This window comes from Prionailurus bengalensis, chromosome B1 (assembly GCF_016509475.1).
Source record: "Prionailurus bengalensis isolate Pbe53 chromosome B1, Fcat_Pben_1.1_paternal_pri, whole genome shotgun sequence".
NCBI classification, from domain to species: Eukaryota; Metazoa; Chordata; class Mammalia; order Carnivora; family Felidae; genus Prionailurus; species Prionailurus bengalensis.
This window is the reverse complement of record NC_057344.1, coordinates 187,929,311-187,951,361: the sequence shown is the minus strand read 5'-3', so window position 1 is coordinate 187,951,361 and position 22,051 is coordinate 187,929,311. Positions and strand designations below refer to the sequence as shown.

The window sequence follows — 22,051 nt, the reverse complement described above, 5'->3', positions numbered from 1 at the left end:
AATTAGCTTACTATGTTCAAGAGAGAAAAAAACATCCAGTGAGTTTGTGGTCTATGTGGAACATCCAGGGAGCAGTAGGAGACCAGGAGAGAATAAGAAAGATGCCACAACAGAGCTGGGGAACTATTCTTTGTACACGTGTTAGAGGGAAGGAAAGGAAATAAAACCATGAATATGAGCAGAGTAACAAAGACATTGAGAGAAGGGTTTTGAGAAGGGCTGGTAATGAGTGAGGACCTGAAGGTAGAGAAGGGTATACTTGGTTGATGTGGGTATGAAGGATACTGTTTGGACATCCTTTGGAGGAAAAAAAAAAAAGCTTTTATAATGGCATGAGCCAAAAATTGAAGGTATTAATTCCATTAGATATTAAAATCCGCTTGTGAACAGCACTCGTTAATTCTTAGAGGTCTGGCAAGAGATAAGGGCAAAAGGAATGGCTTGGAATTTAGTTTGGTTATATATACACATGCATGGAACCACGGGTTAACCATAACCATGAATTAGAATCGCCCGATGCTTAAAGAGACAGCTGCCTGGACCTCATTCCAGATGAATTAAATTGGAATCTGTGGAGAGTTGGGCCTAGGGTGATGTGTTTTGATGTGCATACCATCCCAGCTGAGGATCATTACCCTAGAGCAGGTGTTAGCAACCTTGACTGCACATTAGACTCACTTGGTTAAGCTTCAAAAAACAACCCATGCCCAGGCCTCACCCCGGATCAATGAAATCAGAATCTATGCAAGTTGGAGGGCATTTAATGAAAACAAAAATACAACGACAGCAACAACAACAACAACAACAACAAGATTTTCAGGTAATTCTAACTTACTGCTGCCCTCAAGGAATACTGCTGAAGGCTACAAAGGTAGAGGCAACACCATCCCTGCCCACACCATCCCTAATAGGGAAGCTGTGGATAAATGCACGGCAGGGTGCCACTCAGAGTAATATTAAAAATTCAGAGTGTAGGAAAATTAGAGAGACAGATCAATTCTGTCCGTGAGGTGTGGGCTAGGTGACCCGCTGGTCCCATACCGCTTGGATTTTTCCTGGTTTCAGCACTGAAATTCCAAATCCCTGGAAGCTCCTCAACTCCCTGCAAACTGGGATGATTGGTCATAGTAATTGGTGACAGAAGTTTCAGATGAGAGATTTGAATCAAAAGGAGCTTGCCAAGCGGGCTGCTTGGAGGCTGAGGAGGGGGCGGGAGTCCATTTCCGGCAATGAGGGCAACATGCAAAAAGGCATAGCGTGGGCTGATAGCTTGGGAGCGTGAGTTTGGCCTCACTGGTAGAAAAGCGTGACCAGATTGTGACAGATGAGTCTGAAGAGGTAGCTCTAGATCCTAAAGGGCCTGCCTCCTATGCTCAGAAGTTTTGCATTTTATCCCCAGGCATCCAGGAAGTGGTTGATAGTGTTGGTGGGAGAACCAACATAGCTGGGTTTTTTTTTTTTAATTTTTTTTTTCAACGTTTATTTATTTTTGGGACAGAGAGAGACAGAGCATGAACGGGGGAGGGGCAGAGAGAGAGGGAGACACAGAATCGGAAACAGGCTCCAGGCTCCGAACCATCAGCCCAGAGCCCGACGCGGGGCTCGAACTCCCGGACCGCGAGATCGTGACCTGGCTGAAGTCGGACGCTTAACCGACTGCGCCACCCAGGCGCCCCATAGCTGGGTTTTTAAAATTTTTTTTTTATTTTTGTGGTTTTCATTTTGGAAAGATCACTGGAGGAAGCTCTGCGGTTGTAGGCTTGTTTTCTTTGAGCACTGCTGACTCATTGAGGTACGAATTCATTTAACCCCTCTCTCCATGCAGCCTTATGAGGCAAATGCAGGTGTCACAGTTACACAGTGCAAAATTCGGATGAAAGTCGTTTTCAGTACTTCTGCGGGTTCTTCAGATGAAATACCCTAGGAAGTTGCTGAGGCTTCAGACCTTGGATGCGTGAGTTGGGTCCGGAGCCCATCGTGGTTTCGCCACACACCCCAATAAGTTCGTCACCCTGAGCCTCAAGGTAGCAGCTCCAAAGAACAGAGCTTGCCCCCTAACACAGCTAGTGCTGGGAAGGCTAATGACATTTAGTTTGAAAGGTTTCTGTACGCTTGAAGCAAATTTCCCATATAGGTGTTTCTTCTATTGTAGGAATAATAGTGGAACTGCAATAAAATAAAACATTAACTAAGTTTATAAGTCGACGTATTTCCTTGCTGGGGAAATCCACACGAGCAACAATCCCATTTTGAGATGCGAAGCATCCTGGTGCCATCAGCATTTGGTGGATGATGACATTTTGATGTCACCGTTTTACCAACAATTGCTGTGCTCGTCCTCCATACGCTGGTCCATTTAATTGGATGGGTCTCAAATAACATTTCTTGTTGACTTGCACCCATATCGCATAGCTTTCTTACCCCTAATTTAAAACAAAATAAACAAAGAAAGAGCATACCGGGCCCTTTAGTCAGCAACATCACAAATAGCGAAAACAGCAATAATCAAAATAAATAAATAAATAAATAAAATAGTAATAAACTACAAACTTGAATCCTTGAAGGTGATGTGTCTATATAAATGATTTGGTACGCCTCTGTATGGGAGATTTGTTTCTTCTCCTTATTTATTCATTTATTTACTTATTCAACCACTTATTTATATCAGAATTGACACAGGCACATTTATTTTATACTTTAAGTTATAACCCAATACTATGCTATTTACTTTGTTGCTCAGAATGTTCCAGCTTGGCCAATGGGGGCTCTTTCAGTTGGCTCTTGTCTTCCTTTGACATGCCCCCGTCATTTTGTTTTTTGAGTAGTTGCTTTCTTGATGACACTACGTGATGTTCCGGCCTCTTCTGGTATGTTTCCTGTCTTTAGTTGGAGAATGGCAGCAGAAAATAAGATCTGGGTGCCGGTGTACCACCTTTGTTTTTGAGAGTCAGATTTACCCAGACAAAAATATTAAACTTTTGTCTGCATCTGGGATGCTGATTTACTGTTAACTGTGCTTTTCAAATTTCACCGAATGCAAATTCTCTCCAGCTTTTTTGGATACAGATAGTACCACTCTTAAGTGCAGCTGTAAGACCTACATACATAGTTTTCAGCAGCTACCCAATTATCTGTTTGAGATGTGATTTCTTACTTTTTGGCTCTTCCTCCTGTTGTCTGTGTTCTGGTGGATTTTTCAAAGTTCCGTATTTAGGCCTGGCTTCCCTGTGTGACTTGTCTTGTGACCCGCTCAAACTCTTCTTCTTTCTACCATCTGAGCTCAGTGAAGACAGTAACTACATATGTGGCTTGCTATGATATCCCCCAGTACCTTCTGTATTTTCTGGCATAAAGTAACTACTCAATACCTAGTTGGAAAGTGAAAGAACGAATGAATACATTCTGATAATTGGATCCATGCCAAGCTATTACTGATTGACAACAGCTTACCATGGTCTCCTTTTGAGATATGATTCGTGGAAATTACAAAGGAAAGCAGAAGAGTCGTTGTATGCAGGGGGTGGCAGCTATCAGGGTGTTTAATCCCAAGGAGTACTTAGTCACCTGATCACTTTAGTCAGAGGACCTTTGGGTTAGAGGGACCTTGAAAGCCTTTAAGCCTATTCTTGCATTTTCTCCATCTGATACTTGGTTTATCTGTGATCTAGAATGATTGACCCTTCACATAAGGTGGGAACATAAATAGTTGCAGGCTTGCTCTGTGGAAGTAACCAGTAGGTATTGTAGCATGGTGGACAGGGAGAGGGACAATTTCTTTTGTGAGGAATCATCGAGAGAAAGGGAGGGGAACTCATAGGTATTAAATGCCTACTATAGGTTTGATACTGAGGTGAGTCACTTTTTCCTCTTCCTTCTTCTTGTGTTCCTTTTTCTTCTTCCTTTCTCTTTTCCTTTCCCTCCTTCTCCTTTTCCTTATATTCCTTATGTCCTCTTACATTCCCTTAAATCCCTTTTTTTTCTTTATACCCCTTCCAATTGACTGTCTTCTCTCTAAGTCCATTCTCCTCTTTGTCATCATGCAATTTCTTCACCTAACACAATGTGGACTTCCAGTTTTTGGTCTGGCACGTTAGGACCTTAGAAGTTGTCACTCCATCCTAACAAGTAAAAATGCAAACCAACTGAAAGCTAACAAGTCTTGGATCCATTCGTGAGCGGAGGTCACCGCATGAGTGCCTGTCCCTCCAAACTGGAGAGACTGACAGGTATATACAGAGCATCACAGCTTACTGGAGCAGAAACATACAAGGGAGCCAGTGCAGGGGTCGGAGAATCTGACCTGTGGTTGATGAATTGCTGGAGGCTCATTGGAAACAAGTGTGAGGGTCAAAAACTCCAGGGTGGCCCAGTGATGGGGAGCCCCACACTTTTGTGAGTTTTTCCTTCAAGGGCTTGACCAGGTTCTCATGGTGAATATCAGAGAAAAGTCTCTTCATGCTTCTAACAGGCGGACCAGAAAACTAGCCATTTTGAAATAATCCAGAGCACTCTGCTCTTTGTAACAGAAACCATTCAGTAGAGAGTGTTTTACTGGAGCGTAGATTATTTGTCCACTCCTGAGTTGGGGAAAGGAAATACCCCACTTCAGTCCATTGTCGCCATTTTGTCCCACCCAAGGCAGTAGAGAGGGGAGGGCTGTGAAGCTTGTATGAAATTCACAGTCCCACAGATACAGGCTCACTGAAGACTGAGACCTGATCATAGGGCCACAGAACACTTTCCCTCCCCCACACCTCACCATCACACTACTAAAGGCTTGTTTACCACAATTTTGAAGAAACAGAGCAAACATCCGACTCAGATATGGCAGAGATGTTGGAATACTATGTATGAGGCCCTAAGACCTAACCCGCAAGAATTAGATATTATTTTAGCTGTTTTAGAGACAAAGGATTGGAGGCTCTGAGAGGTTAAGGAACTTGTTTGAGATCCCACAGCTCCTCAGGGCAGGTACTGAGATTATCCCAATATCATGTGGGGCACCTGAGTGGCTCAATAGGTTAAGCATCTGACTTTGGCTCAGGTCGTGGTCTCAAGGTCTGTGAGTTCGAGCCCCACATCAAGCTCCATGCCGACAGCTCAAAGCCTGGAACCTGCTTTGGATTCTGTGTCTCCTTCTTTCTCGGTCCATCTCCTCCTTGTGCTCTGCCTCCCTCTCTGTCTCAAAAATAAACATTAAAAAAAAGATCACGTGGCCCAACAAGAGTCTTTGTAATGATGCTTATCTGCTACAGTTTTGCTGTACAGTATGGTGGCCACTACATTGATAACTATTTAAATGTAAATTAATTCTAATCATATAACATTAAAAATTCATTTCCATGGCTGCATGAACAAGAATTCATGGTCTCATTAGCCCGGTGAGACTAGTGGCTATCATACTGGACTGAACAGATAAAGAATCATGCCATTATTTGCAGAAAATTCTACTGGGCAGCACTTGCTAGAGTATTAGCAGTCAAGGAAACGAACAGTTTCCTTCACACCCAAGTTGGAAGGCATTGTGCAGATCAGCTTTTATATCCTACTTCCTTCCTGCTGACCCTGCGTCTTGTCTTCTCAGCATAACTGGACACCTCCTGGAGGGAGATGTAGCTCTTCCCAATAATTGCCATGGTCTCCCAAGGGTTCCCCCATTATGCCTTCCCGTATAAGCAGGAAAAGCAGCCCATTTTACTCTGTCTTTTCCTTCAGCAGTGACTTAGAGTGGATGTATTCTGCTTTTCATTCTTGTCTCAGAATTCTTTCTTGTTAGTCTTGTAATATTGAAGCTTATCCAATTTACATCTGCCCTTCAAGGGCTTATATTTGGTTCAGTTTGTTTTTTTTTTTTTAATCTCTAATTTGATCTGGGACTAATGTCAGGTCTTTCCCCCACAGCTCTGGTATACACTTCCCATAAACGCGTATCATCCACATCTGAAGATTGAGACGGGGTGTGCCCTCTTGGATAATGCAGACAAAGGTTGTTTGTGCAATTGTTAGGGTCCAGGGCTATCTTTTAAGGGGAAGATGCTGAGTTCCTGAGTTAGAGCTTGTGTAAACCTGGGGCTTATTCAGACATTCGATGGAATTCTGAAATGCTTTCTGACTTGCTAAATAAAAGCTTCTCACCACAGAGCTGTCCTTTGAGGGGTATAAGTAGAGGGAGGAAAAACCATATGTGGTGTGTGTGTGTGTGTGTGTGTGTGTGAGTGTCTGCGTGTATGAGATTGTATCTCCAGGATTGAGGAAGCAGGCAGGGACCAGGAAGCCATGTGTTACACTCTTTTTGTTGTTGTTTTTCTTGTTCTTCACAATCCATTTTAAGCAACTTTGTGGCCAGAAGGCTTTGTGCTTACATAGGGAAGAGAGTGGAGAGTGGTCAGTATTTAAAAAAAAAATTTTAATGTTTATTTATTCTGGAGAGAGAGAGAGAGACAGAGCATGAGCAGGGGAGGGGAAGAGAGGGAAATGCAGAATCCAAGGCAGGTTCCAGGCTCCGAGCTGTCAGCACAGAGTCCGACACGGGCCTTGAACACACGAACCATGAGATCATGACCTGAGCCAAAGCCGGAAGCTTAACTGACTGAGCCACTCAGGTACCCCTGTATTTTGAAGGACCTTTCCTGTGATGAGAAGTAGGAGGAGCAGGTATGATAGAGGAACTTGAGGAACGCTGGTGAAGTGCCCTTGGAAGCTGCAAATGTTCAAACCAGTTTGCTTACTACACCTATCTTTAGGGTAGGGCTTAGTATAGGTTCTCAGCTTTCCCTGACATGATAGTCAAATGCCAAGTGATTATAAGCAAAAGAGAAACCAAAAGATGATGAATTGCCTCAAGGAACTTAAATAGAACAATGAAGAAAGTCTCAAATATCGGATCATAGACCTTGGTTTCTGAATGCCCTTAAAGCCACAGATAAACCTAGGAGTTTCTTATTGGCAACTTAAAGCAACGCTCAGACCCCTTTGTAAATTTTCAATCCATTCAAGACTTCGGTTCAGAGATGGGTCCTGTGTGATGGTTTCCCTTGTTAGTATTGAAGAAGACCTGATTTGGAAACATCACAATAAAACGAACTCAAATTCCCAAAGCACAAAACGCAGAAGCAGACGTTTATTTCTTCTTCACTCTAGTGGAGATTTTCTATAAGTTTAACTTCTGATTAGAAAACTTCTTACATCGGAAAATTTCAGCAATGAAATTTCAGTAATAAGCCAAATGCAGGTCTGCTTGAGGTCGAATGAAATTTAGATGAAAAGTCCAGGATTATCAAAAAGAATGAGGGAACTTCAAGTTTCCGTACATTCAAGGTCAACGGGTTGGATTCTTTCATTTTTGATTTTTATGGCAGCACATAATTTCTGTTCCTAGTTGGCTCCTTGCTTTTTTTAAAGCAATAAATTTCGGGTTAGGAGAGTAAACCTCACTTGTAATGAAGCTTGCACGTCTCCCTATCTGAATATTTCTGTAGCACCTGTCACTTTAGCATGCCAGGAGCTATTTCCTTTTATAGAAAATAACAACAAATGTAACCTGATCATTTGATTCTCTAGTGATATTTCCTAGCAAGGTGTATTAGTCCAGTCATTTAACTATTGAGAAACTGAGGCAGAATGCAATGAATCAATAGTAAACGATTCACACTGAACGCATCCTTCTCTAAAGTAGGAAAGAATGCAATACTCATTAAGCCTCTATTTCCACACGGATTTCCTCAGTCAATTCATAGCACATACTCTTTACGCCAACTGTTGGGAAATCACTTCAGTGCTGCCTCTGTTCTTCTCTGTATTGTTGCCTTACGTTCTAATGTCACTGCTGTACTTTATCATCCACTCTTTCCAATACGATCGCGAGTTCTTTAAAGGCAGAGATGGTGCTTTCAACTTGTGTTTCTCTGTCATAATGCCTAGCATGAATACTTGGTACAGGCCAATCCAAATGACAATTGTGACAAAAGATCACCACCAGATCAGTTGCTGGAGACCTCCATGTGTTAGTCAAGGGGCCTCGCTGTTCTGTGTTCTGGCAAGGGAGTCGTGTAGGGGCTGAGGGAATTTGGGGGAAAGCAGAGAGAATCTTCATCCTGTCAGATTTTCCCGAGATGAATGCTGTCTCCAAAGTTCCTCTTGTGGGACTCTTACCCTTTATTCATTCCATATTGAATGGAGGGAAGGACTCTACGGAAGGGATTTATGGCTGAAAGCTTTCTTAATTATAGGCTAGTGTAATAAGTCCTTCTACTGTCTTAATGATTGGGGAATTAAGAAGCTCCTTAATAGAAATTGACAGGATCCATTGTCATTGCGAAGAAGTTTCTGTTATGGTCTGGAGTATCCTGCCAACCATCCCAGGATTTAGGGTTCCCCAAAGGCTCATTAACATCTCAGACCATAAGGTCTCCAAAGGAAGCACTAATGGTCCACCTCGTTATGATCTGAGGATAATGACTGGATGACATCCGTACCCATTGAGATGATAATGGCTCTGTAAAAACTGTTATGATGTCAGCAGAAGAAAAAAATCTCATTTGCACTTTATAATCTTTGGTTTCTAATATGCCATAGTACCTAAATTATACTAGAATTATTTCACAAATCTGGCTTAATAGAGGCAATGCATATGATGCTCTGAAAAAAAAAATCAAAATCCTCTCTTAAAACAGCTGTTATCACCCTTATATTACTGCATAAATGAAGGATAAGATTAGTAATGCTCTCATAGTACTGAAATACTTATGAGTAATGGAATAAAAAACAAAGACTCAAATTTCCCTAATTTACATACTCATTTACTCCTGAGAGTGAAAAGAAGTTCTGTTTTTAGACTGGCCCCAAAACAGCAAAGAGAAAAGCTCATAGTAATAACAATACTGATACCGAGTACTTATTATGCATCATGTCCCATGCTAAGTACTTCTCCAGCAGCTTCTCCTTTTAATGCTTACACGCCATCTCTGAGACGGGCATCCCCATCAGCCTCGCTGTACAGATGAAAAGGACTCGTGCATGATTGTCCAGACAAGCCACAGACAGGGTGGCAGTCAAGCTTGTTCACTCTGCCTTCAGACCTGTGCCATAATTACCAGGATTGTTGTTAGGAAGGTGTTATGGATTTCCACATCAGGAGAAATGGGCTCCAGCTTGGCCACTAACTAGCTGTGTGATCTGGGACAAGTTATTTCACCTCTCAGGACTTCCGGTCCTGGAAATCTTGAAGGCGCCTTTCAGCTCCAACATTTTAACTGGCAGGAACATCACAATAGCAGAGCTGAAATCAGAATTTTCCTGTCATTCCCACAGTAGCTACCCGGTATTCATTGGTAGTAATGTCATTGCTTTTCCATTACAACCCAGTTCAGCTGGACAGTTTTTCTATTTGGTGCCAAACTGTGGATTTTAACAGAACCTCATTGTTTATAGGAAGCAGACGGAAAAAAAATTTCACCATTATTGCTTAACTTGGTAAAGCACACACACAAAAAAACATTTTTCCAATCTATTTCTATTTGACTCTAAACAAGGGAAAACTGGAGACAAGTGTAAACAAAAATCTATTAGTGTTAATACTGCCTGTTTATAGCTCTAAGCATTTCCCTGTATATACACATAAGAAAGAAAATGAACATTTTAAAGAGATTTCTTTGTTGAGTTATATTTAATGACAAACCAGCATAAAAAGGGGAATCTTATATATAAAAAAATATCTGTAGTTACTCTTTCAGCCATAAGCTTAGCTGTTTGCCTGAGCTTAAGCTGCAGTACTCACATCCTACCACTAGAGGGGTGAATTGTTCCTAACGAATAAGCCTTCAGTGTTTGGGGAGTGGGGGACGGCTGAGGGCTGGTAATTTACAAAGATATTGTGGACTCTAGAAAATGGAGGGCCTTTTACCCATATCATCCATACTAGTGAAGCTAGCCATAGGATAGAGAGTTCTAGAAAAGAGACTTGAAACATCAGGGATTAGTGGAAACACAATCTGTTTTGACATGAAACGATTTAGGCGATGAATGGAAAGAATTTGGCCATTGTGCCCTAAATGTAGCAAAAGATAATAACTTGGCTGTATGATGACACACGAGGACAGCCTATGGGGGGCTTCAGTGGTAATTCTGAGTATCTGAGGAGAAGCTCCCTGAGAACCTCAAAACATTTATGGCTTCTACAGTTGTTTTTGTTGCAAAAGAGTCATTACAATTTTTACACAAAATGTGATTAATTAAGAACACAATAGACCCAGCAGTGCAGTACGAGATTTTCTACTTTGTTCTGGTAAAAGGAGTCACTGCTGCAATTTTTTTTTTTTTTTTTTTTTTTTTTTTTTTTTTTTTTGCTGCAGAGTTTGTATCCTATTTGCTGCTGTGTTCTCCAGTGACAGTAAGTCTGACTGCAGCAGGCAAATTGTTGAAGGGACAAAAACGCCATAAGCTGCAGGACTGGCCAAAAAAAATGCATATAAGTGAATCCTCACCACCAGTTTAAAAATTAAAAGCCCAAACCTAGTTTTTGGCAACAGTGAAAATGCTTGAAGCAAATCTCAAGGGATTTCCAGTTCAGTGTTGTGCACTGGCTTCATGGGCACAGAACGTAGATATAGTTTTGACATTCTGCTCTTGAAAGAGATGCAAAGATATAAAAATTAACAGAAAGATGGCAGTTCAGAGGAGCATACTATTAAAAGAAAAAGTTATTCCAATGTGAGAGTTTGTTCTCCAGGAGTTTCCAAACTTTATGAGCTTGTCTAAGTATCCTTTCCTTAGGAGTCTTCACATAGAACTCTCCATTGATGGGCAGTCCTTTCAGTTTGTGGCATGGAACAGTTTCTGATACATAAAGAAATACTAGATGGTACATGGGATAACATTTAAATTTGTGAAAAGTACAGATATGCACTCAGGCACACACACACACACATACACACATACACACAGAATCAATCTTGATTATTCAGATTCTGCAATATGTGAATTCACAGAATTATCAAAACTGATTTGAAGCCCCGAAATCAATACTCATGGATTTTATTTTTAGTTATTCATAGACATGCACAGAGTGGTGAAAATCTGAGTTGTCCATGTTCCTGGCCGAAGGCCAGCAGGGTGACCCTCTGCCTTGTTGTTTCCATTCTCATACTGTATACACATATCCTGTCCGTGGTCTGTTTGGGGCCACATTTTCCACACTTCTTGTACTTTGTTGGTGCTGTCACCACTTCATATGGCTCCCAAGCATAATGCTGACATTGTGTCTAGTGTTGTTCCTAAGTAAAGAAGGCTGTGATGTGCACTACGGAAAAAATACATGTGTCTCATGAACTTCTCTTGGACAGGAGTCAAAGTGCTGCTGGCCATGAGTTCAATGTTAATGAATCAACAATAATATTACATAAGGTGTTTTTAATCAGAAACACATGAAACGTTGTTATGCATTGATCGTTTTATGAAAACATTGGGATCCGAGGCTCATAGGAACCTAACTCTGTATTTCCCCTAGGAGCAGTTGTTCAATATTTGTTAATTCAGTGTTTGTGGAGACTTTGTAGAATATAACTACTGTGAATACTGAGAATCACACAGATAGGTAGATGGATAGATAGATAGATAGGTAGGTAGATAGAGTGGGGTGGAGAGTGAGAATAGAGAAAAGAACTAAAAATGTGAATGTTAAAGTGTCTTTTGTTCTGGAATAATGATCTCTGCTGACAAGAGATTTATTATCATTTTTGCATTAAAATAAAATTTAACTGAAGTAGATAAAACATTCCACACATGTGTGAGGAATAGCAACAGCAACAGTACAATAAGGCTGGTTTGAAATTATTACCAGCAGTTTAGTGTGTATTTCTTGGTTGACTTTGAAGGAATTCCCTTAAATATGAGTAGTGAAATGTCAACAGAGAACAGAGAGAAAGAAGCTGAAACACAAGAAATTATTGTTTTAAAGATGGAGATTTGGTATAATGAAGATGTATTTGCCTATAGCACAGACTTGAGCTCGAGCCACCCCTGGATTCTATCCCAGCTTTTCCTATTACTACAAAAGTGCTCTTGGGTGATTTATAAAAAAAATACTTCAGCCTTGGTTTCATCATCTGAAAAATGGAAATAATAATACCCACTCATATAGTTTCCAAGAAATTTATATGATTTATACGACACACCTAGCACAGCGATTATTTTTTCCATGAGCATTATTTCCTTTTATTCTTTTTTCCTAATGTAGTGGGGTTTTTTTTCCCCATGTCTCACACTCAAAGGAAAATGAGACTATGATTCTCCTGGTTTCATTGATCCGTTCTATTGTCTTTTTAGTTTCTATATCATTTATTTCTGCTCTAATCTTTATTGCTTCCTTCCTTTTGCTGGCTTTGGGTTTGTTTGTTCTTCTATGATTAATAACATTTTATTTAGGATGGTCATTTATGATTTCCAGACTCATTCCTGGTCCTCAGCAATCCCCTACAACTCCTGTGTGGGTTCTTTGCCAGCTCCTGTACCCATTTCCCTCACTAGTTATCCGTAACAATCTCCAGCTTTCTCATGCTTCTCATTTCCTCTGCTCCTCTTTACAGATGGCCCAGATGCCTGCTTCAGAGAAAATAAGGACTTTCAGAAAAGAATTCCCTCAGCCTCCTTCCCCTGTCTCCTATGACAAAATTATATGCACCCACCTCTATGGCTTGATATGTATCTTTTATTAGGTTCTTGCCAAGTTATGGGATGTTGGGCTAAGTGTTCTACATATTTATTTATTTAATCCACATGACAGCTCTTGGAAGTAGTCATGAGTCTTACTACTCCAACTATGCTGAGTTGAGGAAAATTCTGAGGCTAAGTTGGAGCCCAAAGTGCAAGAGGTCTGTGATAAATTTCTGTGTATGCTGTGGGCACAAGAATGGGTTTTGATGGTCCTTTTGCCAGAGGGTGGGCATCTCTGTCATTGCCAGTCTCCTAATGGAACTCTTATTTTCTGTCAGTCCCATAAATGTTGGCATTCCTGTGTTACGTAGTAATGCCATGCATTTTCCCTTCACATTTTTCTCCAAGGTTGACTGCATTTGTTCTTATAGCATCACTTTCTTGCATGACAGTGACTTTAATTTCTACATCTTTGGATGTAGCTTCTTTTCCTCGTAGGCTAAACTTCTGGTTTCATGTGATTTTCCCACAAATATATAACCCTCAACATAGCCAAAAACGCACTCACAATTTGACTTTCTGAACTTACCTCTCCCTCTTTGACGACCAGCTCAGTGAGCAGCATAACTGTCAAATGATAGCATTACCCATGTTGGACATGTGGAGTCATTGTCATGTTCTACCTCTCCCATTACTCTCCATTGTCAATTACTCAAAAAGTCCTGTTGATCTCTGACCCACGCAATAATTTTGAGATCTGTCCTCTCTTCTATCTCTCTACTATTAACTTAGTTCTGATTCTTATCATTTCTTAGCTGGATTACTGCCATGGGCTTCCAATGGATCTCCCAGCTTTTTACCTTGATCCCTGTAATCCATTCTCCCCAGTGCTGTCAAATGTGAATCTTTTTGTAACAGAAATCTGATCATATCACTGTTCTGTTTCACTTCCCACAATGCCTCTTTATTGCTCTTTCATAAAGGAACATCTCTTTGGCTTAGCTCACAAAAGTCCTTCTGATCTGTCCCTTGCCTACCTGTCCAGGCTTTCTTATCATCCCTATACACCCACTTTTTTATTCTGGGTACACTTAACCACTTTCAGCTACTTAAACATGATAACATACTGTCTCTTGCCTCCAAGATTTTGTACTTACAATTCCCCCCTTCTGGAACTCTCTTCATACTTCAAAAAATTTTTTCTTACCCCAGGAAATCCTCTTCGAACAAAGCCCCTTACAATCTGTGTTAAGTATTTCCGTAATACCCTAATCTTAACATTCTTATAACACTCACATTTTATAATGACCTATTCACTTGTATGTATCTATCTCCATTCAAGTTCATGTGGAAGAAGATCTGGACACAAGGATTCAAGTGTAAATAGTTTAATGAGGAGCCAAGTCCAAGTGACTCTGGTAGGGAAGTGAAGAAATGAGGCAGGGGAGGGAAGAAAGCCAATAAATTGGACATCATCAGACAAGTTACCGTTGTTGGCCACTGGAACAGAAATCAGTTGAGGAACCCTGGGAATCATTGTCAAACATGTGCCTTGGAGTTTTTTCAATGAAAGGGGGAGGGAGCTGGGTTATTTATATATCAGTGCCGGTGTGTCACTGGTTTGAAGGGCAATTGCTAATGGATGGAAGGTGTTGGGGGGAAGGAGATAATTCCTGGGCACCTCTGGCCTGCTATATACCCAAGACCTCAGGAAAAAGATGGAGATGCTATGAGCAAGAGGTCAGGCTATTGCACACAGAAATGTAAGGCACAGGGACAGACAGCTGACAGCCAAAGCAGCCCTCCTATCAGTTATGTAATAATCTACCTGCAAACCAGGTCTATATAACTGGATGTTTAATGTTGCAATATTAACTTCCCCCAAGATAGCACATATAATACAACTTAAGTGCAGGGGAGCCTGGATGGCTCAGTCAGTTAAGCGTCCAACTCTCGATTTAGCTGAGGTCATGATCTCAGGGTCGTGGGATCGAGCCTCACCTTGGCTTCAGCACTGAGTGTGGAGCCTGCTTAAGACTCTCTCTCTCTCTCTCTCTCTCTCTCCCTCTCTCTCTCTCCTCTCTCTCTCCCCTTCCTGCACTCGTGTACGTATGCTCTCAAAGAAAAAAAAAAGAAAGAAAAGAAAAGAAAAATTAAATGTGGATTTTAATCCAGTTTTGTCTGACTTCAAATTCTGAACTCCTTTGCCCACACTAGACAGCCACCCATCCCAAAAGAGAATGAAAATGAGGAGTGTAAACATAAGCTCACAGCAGAAAACGGGTACACTGGGTACTTTAGGGATGCTGAACTATACTTAGAGAATTTCAGTTCAGCTTAATTATGTGCAAGGAACTAGGTTCTTTCCTGTGGGATCACAAAAAATAAGAAGCTGGCTCGTCTTCCAGTATCTTATAATCATCTATGCACATTTGTATTTGTAAATATGAGTGTGTGTTAAAGAGTGTGTGTGTGTGTGTACTCATAGGGTAGGCAGATAGTTCAAGAAAATTATTGAGAAAATGATGCCCACTCTATCAACCTGATTTCTTTTATCTTTTGCCAGCTTCACCATGAAGCTGGAATAAACATTTTTTCTGGAATAAAATTGCTTAGCAGGAATAAACCATAGTTTAGGGACAAGAGCAATCAATCCATGGTGTCAAAGCCATGGGTTCTGTGCCTGACTCTGCATCAGGGTTGCTGTGTGACTTTAGATTGGCACTGACTTTTCTGGCCTCAGTCTCCTTATCTACAGAACGGCCAGGTCATAATGGGACTTTATTATGTGAGAAGCTCTAAGGTTCCTTTCAGATTTATAACTGCCCTGCCATGCCTGAAAACAAGCAGTATGCCAGGCAGTTTCAAATGAATATTCTTTTATTTCTTTTTCTCCAAACGAGTTCTGTGACAGTTTAGTATTTGCTTTTTAAAAGAATCTTTGCATTTTCTTTGTGGTGACTAAAAGTAACTCATTGATATTCCAAACAGGCCATTTGTTAAGCCTTTATTTCACAATATGACCCCTTGCACATTAATAGTCAGAAAACTAAGACTTAAATAAATAGAAATTACTGTTTGTCCCAAGGATTAAAGGAGAACAAGTTTGTTATTGTCAAATAGTTTTCACAAAGAATATTAGAAGGCCATGCATAGGCTTTATAATGGAAAAGAAGAAATTTAATTTGCCAAATTAAGGTCTCAGAAGAGAAAGTGTTATATATAAATAATCTGGGTAGAAAAAGGTACATATATTAATTTATAATAAATTATGTATATATTTATATAGTGTATAAAGTATTTAAATAAAATAATACACACATGTGTAAATAAATATACCCAACCAGATGAATATTCTGGAGGCTCAGATATGGCATCTTTTATTTGTCTGGTTTATTTTAGACCATAGAATAGTAATGAATATCTAGTTGGCTCACAAAAACTATTGTTAATTATTGATTGATTTTGTCTGATATGAGGACCAAAAAAAAGAAAAAACTATAGTAAGTTCACGACTGTTTAATTTTTCAGTGTATTGAATTGAAAACAACTCAAAAGTAAAAAGTATAGAGTGAATCCCCAGAATAAGTGAGGCTATGTATGTTAGATTAGAGATATTGAAATACAATGCCACTGAAAGAAAAGCTTACATTTTCATTACTGTCCTTTTATCTATTTTTAAATTAGAGGTATTAAGCTCTCATGTAAGAGCCAGTCTTATGCAAGGCCCACCTCCCCATACTACTTTCTGAACTTTTCATTCCTTTCTCAGAAATGCCCAATAGTTATTATGTTATGTTTTAATTGCAGTAGGAGTCCCCAGCTGAAGGCTACATGTGTTCTTGCCTAGTGTAACTGATGTGTAGTTTCCGTCATTAGAAGCTGATATGTCTTCGGGTTCCTTTGGCAGAGGAGAGCCCTGGCTGGAAGAAAGAAAGATAGGGAGACCATAAAAATGGCTGTTTGAGGCACTAATTCCTGCCTTGGACCCTAGCATACATTTAAGTCTTGGGAGGGAAGAAGTATAGAAGTCCAAGGCAATATCCTCACATGCTACTTTCCCTATCAGGAAGACCTCTTCCACCAACTCTCTGGTCTCCCCACTGTTGGGGAATATTATGCCTAATTCAGGTTTAAGCTTCTGGGGCCCTTCTACAGGAACCATTCCCCTTTATCCTCCCCATCTTCTGACCAGAACAGGCATTTCTGTTCTTCACTCTATAACTTCCTACACTTCTTCATGGCATTTATCACATTAATAATTGACTATTAGGGTCTTGCTCCAAGACAGCAGGAACCATGCTTATTTTGTTCCCTGGTACATCCTCAACCCCCAACATGATGCTAAATTATGTTTGTTGAATGAATGATGAATGGCCCCATCTCTTGCCCAGAGGAGAAAGCCTATCAGGTGAATATTAAATTAATCTTTGAATTTTAAAAGCAGGAAACTCACTAACTTGTAAATGGGCCATTTTGATATTGAATATTTTATAATATTAGAAAGTAAAGAAAGTTATAAAATGATCTTAAGTAAATTTTATAACATTTTCATTGTCTCTTATGGCCCCAACATTTCCTCCCTTACATATAGACCCAAGAAAAATATTTTCACATTTGCCATAAAAGACATGTATAAGGAGGTTCATAAGAAACACTGTTCATAAAAGCAAAAGACTAGAAACAGCTAAATGTCCACTAATAGGAAAGGAGAAATAAATAAATTATGATGTATTTATATAATGAAATATTAAATGGCAAGAAAATAAATAGACTCAGCTACATATAAAAACATGAATGAATTTCAATAATGGGAAATTGAGCAAAAAAAAAAAACCAACAAAATCCCAGACGACAACATGCTGAGTAACACCCTTTATAACAGTTAAAGTCAAAGACTAAAGTAAACACATACAACTGAGGCGTATCTATGTACATAAGGATATAATTTTGGAAAACAAAAAAATGAACACAAGACCTAGGATAGTTCTTACATCAGTTAGTGGTGCAAGAGGGTATGGGGAGTTTTTTAATTCTTATGTTGGGTAGTGTGCTCACGAGTGTTTATTACAATGCTACTATAATTGGATGAATGAATGCATGCATGAATAGATAAATAAATTAGCAAGTGAACAAAGGAGAGAAAAAAACAAATGAGGACTATAGATGTACTAATTATTACAAAACCAAGTTTTGTGTTATGCACAATTCTGTGTACTGAGGTCCATTAATACTTAGAATAAATTAAGGATGATGAGTTTTTTTTAACTTTAATTGCCAAGATTTGATTATTTTTCTGATAGACATCAGGATCAAATACCAGTCTAGTATCCAACAATCATCTTTAAAACAAGCGGAAATTTCCTGAAACATGGCCTTATGTTCTTTTGGTTCATTTGCTCATTCATTCATTTATTTACTTCACCTTATTCTAGAAATATTTACTAAGCATCTACTATGCACCAGCAACTATATTCAGCTTACTTCCACCAAGAAATTCATCACCCTAATTTCTATGAAATGAACTAAGTCTCAATCCCAAGATAGGAATAAAACAACCATTACTGTCAGGAAAAATGCTTCAAAAATAGAAGCTCAGAGATTAAAACTAATCTTTGTTACCTGAGGAAGCTTCTCTGATGACACAATGTGTGAAAGATATTCAGGTGAAAATGAAAATATTCCAGGTAAATCAACAGAATATGAGAACACCTGGAGATGAACGAATAATTCATTAAATGTCATAAAGTAAGTCTGGCATGGCTAGAGACAGTGAGAATAACAAGAGACAAAATTGGCAAGGTAGGCATAGTCATATTGCTGAAAGACTTGAAAATTCTGCTATAAAGTCCAAACCATATTTCAAGAGAAGTGGAATTCCATTCAAATTTTATAGCAGAAGTATGGTAATAATGGATTTCCACTTCTGAAAGGCCCCACTTTCTGACAGATGGGGAAAGAATTAGAGTCAGGGTAGGAGTGGAAGATGGGGAGACCAGTCAGGAGGCTTCTTCGGTGTTTCACGGGAAGGATAATGGACATCTTGACTTAGGTATTTATGATGGAGATGGGAAAAAGTAGTCAACTTTGAGAGCTATGTTAAAGAAAGAATATATAAAGCTTAGTTTCTATTAAGATTTTCTTCATTTTTGATGTGCTCTTATTGTCTTAGTCTGATGCATGTAAATAAGCATGATCTTACTTATCTTTCTTAGGATTTATGGGGTTTCCTGATTCTCTGTGTATTAGTTAGGGTAATTAACACCAACTGCTATAACAAAAAAGACCCCAGAGTCATTGGTTTAACATATTGTAAGTTTTATTTCTTGCTCAAACTTCAATGCAGGTGTTCCTGGGTTAGTGGCTTTCCTGGGCTATTATCGTCTAAGCAAGAACTGAGGCATCCAGATTCCTTCACGTTTAACATGGGGTCATCAACTCATCATATTTGGTGAGGAGAGAGAGAGAGGAAGGGTAGGGACACACACATACATGCACACACACACACTCACACACAGAGAATGGAGGGAAGGTGGGAGGGAAATTGAGAATGGGACATGTCCACCTACTCTTGACTATAACAGAAAGCAACCATCTCCTCCAATTACATTCTTTTCTGAGAACTAGTTGAATGACATGGGAAAACAACCTGTGTGGCAGTAGCAACTGACTGGTCGTCTACACTGTTGATTAAAGTCTGAGCATTTCACAGCTATTAACCCTTCAAATATTCTCTCTCTCTCTCTCTCTCTCTCTCTCTCTCTCTCTCTCGTATTCTCTCCTTCTGGGACTTCCTTTACATGTATATGACCTCATTATCTTCCATATTTTTAAAACTATCTTTTGTATCTTCCTCTTTGTACTACTGGACTTTAGGTAATTTTTTTTAAGGTTCCTTCCAGTTTACTAACTTTCTCCTCAGTTGTAATTAATCTTATATTTAATACTTTTGTTGTGTTTTGATTTTTCAAAGATTATATTTTTTACTTGGGGAATTTCTATTTTTTCAGTTTTGATCATTTTTAATTTTTATGTGATATTTCAATTCTATGTTTTACATCTTTAAGAAATACTTATTTAAATTTTGTATCTGAGAATTCCATTATCAGAAGTCCCTAGGAAGTCTACTACTACTGTTTGTTGGTTCTTCTTACATTCATTCTGGTAGCTTGTTTCTCTTAGTATTATTAATTTTAGATTATGGATTCTTGTTCAAATGGTTGGGTTTTATTTTTAGAAATTCTGCAAGCCCTGTATCAGGGCAAATTTCTCCAGAGAATATCTATGTTTGCTTCTGCTTGGCACTGTAGGATTCTACTAACTTAATATTATTTAATTCAAAATGTGTGTAGTTTATCAGATCATATAAATCATACAAATGACAATTCCAACTCTTCTTGAGGGACAGCTTGATTTTTATAAATCAAGGAGAAACTTTTGCTTTTATCTAAGTCTGGGCTAAAATATATATGTTTCCTGGGGTGCCCGGGTGGCTCAGTTGGTTGAACATCTGACTCGGTTTCAGCTCAGGTTATGATGTCGAGATTTCATGGGTTCGAACCCTGTGTCGGGCTCTGCTTTATCAGCACACAGAGCCTACTTGGGATTCTGTGTCTCCCTCTCTGTCTGCCTCTCCTGCACTTGCTCTCTCTCTGTCTTTCTCAGGACAAATAAATACGTTTGTTTCTCTCTTTGCTTTCAGACACACATTTTTTTTTATGGTCAGCACTTTCACTGAACACATGGCTCTTTGAGGGCTCTGGCTTCCACCTCTAAATCTTTACCCTGAGTGGGCCCAATGTCATTGACATACAACTTGCTGGGTGACAAGAGATTCATACATGCAGTCAGGATAGGTATGGTTTCAGCACCCACTTGTTTCCTTATTTTCATCTTCCTTTATGACCTTATCCCCTTAGAGACATCTCTTTTTACTTGCAAGATTAGCTGTGTACTTCCAGATGATCATTATTTTATAACTCAATATTCCTAGATGTTTCATAGCAGAAAAAATTCTAATATCTAGTTAACCATGTTTTCAGGTATGGCAGTTGTTTGTAATTAACCAGCTATATAGAATATTCTCATATATACTCCTGCAGCTTTGTTTATGTTGCTGACTGCTGAATCTGTGTGTTTTTTTCTATTTTTCTAAATCACTGAGCAGTGTTCCCCTTTTCATGTTCATCACAGTACCTCAGACTGATTATGTTTAAAACAGTCTCATCTTCCTCTTTTCCCACCTTGATTCTCCCTTATCAGTTTTCTGCCTCATTCTCATAGCTAGACCCACTCATGCAAGCTCAGTTCTGCCATGGTCCTTTAGGCTATCTGGAGTGATACGCTACGTGTATCCAGAGTGATACACAGAAATCTAAGCCCCTCCACCCAGTGGAGATTAGAATTAAGCCATATTTCCCAGTCTTAGGATAAATAATAGGTTATTGCTAATGAAGTGACATCAAAGACACTCCTGTGAGTTAGCCCAAAATATTGGGTTGAACTTTCCCCTGGCATTCTTTGTTAATACTGGGGGGGGGGTATAGGTGGAAAGAAGGACCTCCTTTACCTTAACGAGGAGCACTGGTACTGACAGAGGGAGTGATAGCAATGTGGGAAGTGCTAGCAATGTCACATTCCAGCAGCAATGTCAAGGTCAAGTTGCAAAGCAGAAAAGCAGCAGATTCAGGGTGGCAGGTAGGGATGAGGTTGGCACTAGTAGCTTTATCAGTACTTGAGTGGATGCCAAGAAAATCACATGAGATACTTGGGACTCTGCCTGAAGAAGAGAGGGAGTTAGGATGATTGTATCTTTAGAAATTATGTTGAATGGAAATTCAGAGTCATATACCATATTTACGACCATTGCAGATGTTCTCTTTCAGCCTGGAATAGGAAGAATTATCGAAATATTACTAAAGTACACCTCAAGAGGAAAAATGCAATATAAATAAATAGAATAATACAAATAAGTACCATAAGAATATAAAGGGCTGGAAATTTAGTCTATGGGTCTTTAAGCATAGAAAAAATGGATATATTTTATCCATTTCAAGAGGTAATATGAAGAATTAAATTACCTGCATAGGAAGGAATTTGATTTGGGGTTCCTCACAGTGAGACAATTTTAAACGGTATTCATGGTAAGATATTCCTAAAACAACAGTCTTAGGACAGAAGTGATTATTCTGTAGTGGCTAAAAAAAAAAAAAAATCCAAATTATCAGTGGCTAACTTCACAACGTTTATTTCCCATTCAGGCAAAGTCCATTGCAAGTCTGGCAACATTGTAGGGCAGCCTTTCACAACTCAACTATTTTGTTCAGTTGTGCCAAGGATGTTACATACTATTATCATTCCAGATGCAAGGAAAGAAGTCAATTTGACTTCACAGAATAAGACT

At 39.4% G+C, this 22,051-nt stretch overlaps 2 long non-coding RNA genes across 2 annotated transcripts; both read right to left on the bottom strand.

The window, feature by feature from the left end:
* Positions 1-16,152: 16,152 nt before the first annotated feature.
* Positions 16,153-18,363, bottom strand: LOC122468458. Its single transcript, XR_006293249.1, has 2 exons — positions 18,271-18,363; positions 16,153-16,571 (listed from the first exon to the last, which is right to left on the bottom strand). It is a non-coding gene; the product is annotated as an uncharacterized LOC122468458 (long non-coding RNA).
* Positions 18,364-21,122: 2,759 nt separating this feature from the next.
* Positions 21,123-21,548, bottom strand: LOC122468454. Its single transcript, XR_006293248.1, has 2 exons — positions 21,500-21,548; positions 21,123-21,427 (listed from the first exon to the last, which is right to left on the bottom strand). It is a non-coding gene; the product is annotated as an uncharacterized LOC122468454 (long non-coding RNA).
* Positions 21,549-22,051: the final 503 nt, after the last annotated feature.